Raw genomic sequence first — 6000 nt, forward strand, 5'->3', positions numbered from 1 at the left:
TGCTCATCATGCTAGGCAGTATGTACAGATGCCCTCGAGTGGCCAGTAGAACAAAGGAGAGGCCAGAGTAGATTGGCAGCAGGGGCTGAGGACAGAGCTACTCCAGCAGTCAGAGGGAGTCACATCCTGCTGTCTTGTAGCATTGGGTAAGTCACCTTTTGAAGTACAGTTTGCCCACATGAATCTTTCAATACTTTTTATGTTATGGATGAATCTTTTATTTTTGCTTTGTTGGAGAGAATTTCTCTGAAGAAAGTTGCCCACAGTAATTAAATTATAGGTCTGAACCAAAAAGAAAAATTCCCCATTTTTTAAAATCAGAAAGCTTTATATATTTAGACCCTTGGAAGACGAAGAATTTCACTGGTTTAGATTCTTAATACCAAAGTTGTTTAGTAAAGAGTCTTTAGGAGTTATAACAGGAAAATTGCTCAGCCTGTGGTCAGTGTGCTGATGACCCTCTTCCAAGTGAAGCATCCTCAGGAGACCTTCAGCTGGAGTTATTCTGGCCTGTGGAGCTACCAGAATATATGACTTAAGGGTCACCATCATCCCACAGGAGAACTTTTGTGGGTGACCTTTATACTAAGGTATATTCCATTCCTTAATTTGACAATTAAGCCAAAGCAAATTCTGTAAGAAAAGGAGCTGTGAGTGCAGAATGAACATTTCCTAAATATCTCTAAATATGAAGGTTGAGTGGGGTGAGAAGTATATGATTAAGAAAGAAGACAATGACATTAAAGAAAAAAAGCTAGTGTCCGGCATCAACAAGAGAATGGATAAGAAACATGCCAATTTTTACTAAGCACTTCCAAAGAGACAATTGAATTTTTATAGCACCCCTCTAATTTTTCTTCTCTCCCCTTTTTAAAAAAAAACAATTACACCAAATAAGTTCATATTCAAACACTAGTTAAAGTGGGATAAAATCCCCCAGAAAAGCATCCTTCCCAAAATGGGAGCTACATTGGGACAAATGGGACCATTGAAGCTACAAGCTAATGTCTCCTGCCAGCAGTAGCACTCAAGATTCAGTTAAACCATTGCCATTTTCAAATAGTTCTTGCCTGGCTTTGGGGGTTGAGAGTGGGATGGCAGAATGACATGGGAATCTGATGGCTTTCTGTGGTATTGGATATTAAAGTCTCTCTGGTATTTACATTAAGATTGTGTTGTAAAGATTACTTTTGGAACCAGATTTCTAGCTACTACCTCCATATGGGAAGCCACTGTTTCTGCAACAAATGCCTTAATGAGAGATCTAGGTAGTAGCATTAGGAAAAAGGAGAGGAAGAAACTTAAGGATAATCCATTTATCTAAAAATTCCCATTTTTACAAAATTATGGCTATTTTAAATCTGCCTGGGAAAATGTTCATAATGTAATGCCAAATTAGCACATTTTGGCATTATATTAAACACAATTCTTTATCAACACAACTACTCTTCTCTTCCCCCCTTTCACCTTCATGATAATTTTTGGATATCCATTTATTCCTATTACAGTGATAGAATTTTTTTTCCATTTCCTTGAGCAAAATTAAAAGTTGGTCAATACTTTTAATCCCAGACTTATTTGTAGATATGATATTGGTTACAGTCTTACAAATTAGTAAAGAATAATACATTAGCCTCTACCACCACTTGAAGTAACACTTGCCAAAATGTCCAATCCATCTTTCCTGTTGAGTCACCCAAACCTTGTCCCTCACATTTGAATTCTCTGCACCATTGTTAGCCAGAATGGAAAACATTGCAGTGGACCCTAGGATATTATTTTGATACCATTCTATAAGCATCTCAGTAAATCACATACTGCTTTGGGATTCACAAATCAGTTATCAATGTCAACACCTTTCTGATCAATGAACAATGATTGTCTCACTCCATACAGTTAGCAAAATTCTGGTTGGAGTCCTGAAGAAACCGCAAGAATGGGCAGTCATGAAACTGAAAGGGGGCTTTAGATCACGATGCAATTCTGCAAACATAATCTTTGTTGAATATTACGATATAGCAAATGTATATAGAAAACCCAGGATTTTTATATTTTGGCCACAGACTTCTCGCCCCTGGGATCAGGGTGGGGAAGAAAAAAGAGTTTGTCTCCTGGTGAGGAGGCAAATGCTTTGTATGGTCTGGTTTTGCTCTGTCTTCCCCAAAAATATTCTTTGGTAAAAGCTAATTGGTATTGGTTAAACAATATTAGAGTGCTAATTAAAAGTATAGATGATATTGAGATAATAAATAGTGCTCATTAGATGATATTAAAGAAATTACTTGGTATTGGAGAGATTGCACCAGTAGCACTTCAGACTTACAAAGTACCCACAGATTCTCTGAGATACCTGTAAAACCTTGAGAGGATGTAGCCAGCCAGTCTCTGGTTATCTAACTCATTGGGGTAGAAGTTGGAATAAGTATCTAATTATTGGGTTTTTAGGATCTGTTAGAAAAAAATTGGCAACTATTTATCCACATTTGTATGTGTCTATAGATATCTATATATTATATGTGGAGTCCCAAAGGCCCTAGTGTCATTTTCTGTTATTAAAAGCTTAAAACTGCACCAGATGGAGTGTATGTGTATGTGCACGTGAACTCACACTTTATTTTGCAAGATCGACAAGCTCTTTTTCCAGGAAACAATAATTTGATTGTTTCAGGACTGATTTCTCTTGTTTTGATGGATCCTTGACAAGAATTAATATCGTTGCCAACATGAGAAGTGTGGGTTTTATATCCCTAAAATGCGGATTCCTCGCATCTGCTCAAGGAAGAAGAGAGTTTGATCTCAGGGATTGCTTTTTGGATGCACAAATGCTGATGTTTCTCTGAAGGATGGGGCTGGGATTATAACATTTTCTAGAAGGTAAGCTCTTTGAAGTAGAGATAGTTTTCTCCCCCATCCTAGTCTTTACAACTATCTTAAGAAGTATGAGCCATTTTCAATCCTCACCTTACAGAAGAGAAACTAAGGCAAACAGGTTACATGAGTTGCCCGAGACCACATAGTTATTAAATATCTGAGGAAAGATTTGAATCTAGGTCTTCCTCATTTTTTATTTCTCACATGCTGCCCATTGCACTCCCTGACTATTACTGAAACAACTCTTGAATATTTCCCTCTATACTATTATCTATTAGGTGTCCTTTGCATGTTTCTTACTTATTAGATGTATGTTCTTCAATTATTGAAATAGAATTTCTTTTTTTTTTTTTTATTATAGCTTTTTATTTACAAGTTATATGTATGGGTAAATTTTCAGCATTGATAATTGCAAAACCTTTTGTTCCAATTTTTCCCCTCCTTCCCTCCACCCTTTTCCCCAGATGGCAGGTTGACCAATACATGTAAAATATGTTAAAGTATAAGGTAAATACAATATAAGTATACATGTCCATATAGTTATTTTGCTGTACAAAAAGAATCGGACTTTGAAATAGTGTACAATTAACCTGTGAAGGAAATCAAAAATGCAGGCGGACAAAAATAGAGGGATTGGGAATTCTATGTAGTGGTTCACACTTATTTCTCTGAGTTCTTTCGCTGGGTGTAGCTGGTTCAATTCATTACTGCTCTATTGGAACTGATTTGGTTCATCTCATTGCTGAAGAGGGCCACGTCCATCAGAATACATCCTCATACAGTATTGTTGCTGAAATATATAATGATCTCCTGGTCCTGCTCATTTCGCTCAGCATCAGTTCATGTAAGTCTCTCCAGGCCTTTCTGAAATCATCCTGCTGGTCATTTCTTACAGAACAATAATATTCCATAACATTCATATACCACAATTTACCCAGCCATTCTCCAATTGATGGGCATCCACTCAGTTTCCAGTTTCTGGCCACTACAAAGAGGGCTGCCTCTTTGTCCCTTTCCCTTCTTTAAAATCTCTTTGGGATATAAGCCCAGTAGAAAGACTGCTGTATCAAAGAGTATGCACAATTTGATAACTTTTTGAGCATAGTTCCAAATTGCTCTCCAGACTGGCTGGATGTGTTCACAATTCCACCAACAATGTATCAGTGTCCCTGTTTTCCCACATCCCCTCTAACATTCCACATTACCTTTCCCTGTCACTCTAGCCAGTCTAAAAGGTGTGTAGTGATATCTCAGAGTTGCTTAATTTGCATTTCTCTGATTAATAATGACTTGGAGCATCTTTTCATATGGCTAGAAATAGTTTCAATTTTTTTGTCTGAGAATTGTCTGTTCATATCCTTTGACCATTTATCAATTGGAGAATGACTTGATTTCTTTTAAATTACAGTCAATTCTCTATATATTTTGGAAATGAGCCCTTTATCAGAACCTTTGACTGTAAAAATGTTTTCCCAGTTTATTGCTTCCCTTCTAATCTTGTCTGCATTAGTTTTGCTTGTACAAAAACTTTTCAATTTGATATAATCAAAATTTTCTATTTTGTGATCAAGAATGATCTCTAGTTCTTCTTTGGTCATAAATTCCTTCCTCTTCCACAGGTCTGAGAGGTAAACTATCCTATGCTCTTCTAATTTATTTATAATCTCATTTCTTATACCTAGGTCATGAACCCATTTTGACCTTATTTGGGTATACAGTGTTAAGTGTGGGTCAATGCCAAATTTCTGTCATACTAATTTCCAATTTTCCCAGCAGTTTTTGTCAAATAGTGAATTCTTATCCCAAAAGCTGGGGTCTTTGGGTTTGTCAAACACTAGATTATTGAAGTTATTGACTGTTTTGTCCTTTGAACCTAACCTATTCCACTGATCAGCTAGTCTGAAATACAATTTCTTAAGGTATTATTATTAGATAGGCAGAGTACTCCTATTTTGAAAATATTTCAATATGTCCAATTTCTTACTTAAAAAGGGTAATTTTTTTTCCCTTCTCAAAGGGGAGGAAATATGCCAGAAGGAAATAATAAATATGAGTAATGATAAGACACAAAGGCAATTAATAGATGGTTAGGCCATGGATTTAGGCCTGGGCTTGAAGTCAAGAAGACCTGAGCTGTTCTCTACTTTCAGACGCATTATTGAGCTGCATGACGCTGGGTAAGTGGCTTAATCTCTCTGCCTCTTATTAGTAATTTTATTTATTAGTACATTATTAGTAAATATTATTAGTATTAATTCATTATTTTTAGTAATTATTATTGCTAATAATAATATTAGCAGTAGTAAATAATTTCACTATTATTAGTAGTAGTATTAATAATTAGTAAAATTATTAGTAAACTTATTTACTTATTAGTAAAATGTATATTATGTGTATAACACCTACCTCTCCCACGGGGTAAGGATCAAAAATGAGAGAATGTTTACAAAGTGGTTGACAAACCTTAGGAAACTATATTAATGGTAGCTATTATTATAAATGAATTTGAACACGCTGTCTAAAATGTCCAGGCAGTGCTCTGAAAAAAGGGAAGTCTTATTATGACTTAGTAAGGCAAACTCTTGATTACCCTGTGCTCTCTAAAAGACTACTGATGGAGTTTGATAAGGACCTTATTGCTCCACCTGCCACTGGTAATACCTTTCCCAAGTTCAAATTAGTTTGGTATGGTCCATGTCTCTCCCATGCAGTATGTCAGAATGTTCTGAGATGTTTTGCTCCTAAGGCAGTTTCAGCTAATTGGATTTTCCCCTAATTGAACAAAACCAATAATTAGAGATCCAGGTGCCAGCACTGGCTTTTGGATAGAGGTTAGTTGGTTTTGGGATGGTGTTGGTTAGACTGTGTATAAGCAATGTTATTAAAGAAAACTTCCCCTCCTACATCCCTTATAACACAGAGAACACTTCTGAAATATGGCTAAATTACTATGTTTCCAGAATACTATGAGTAAGCAGCATTAAGGACGTAAGAGAAACGCTTTCTGGTCTAAGTGATAGTACAATTGTTTTCCTATCTCAACCTTTGTTAATGAAATACTGGATAATCCTAAATGCCAGTTTTATTTATGCTTTTTATCAATTGAAGGAAAGGAAATAAACTTACTCT

Source organism: Antechinus flavipes, chromosome 6 (assembly GCF_016432865.1).
Source record: "Antechinus flavipes isolate AdamAnt ecotype Samford, QLD, Australia chromosome 6, AdamAnt_v2, whole genome shotgun sequence".
Classification (NCBI taxonomy): Eukaryota; Metazoa; Chordata; class Mammalia; order Dasyuromorphia; family Dasyuridae; genus Antechinus; species Antechinus flavipes.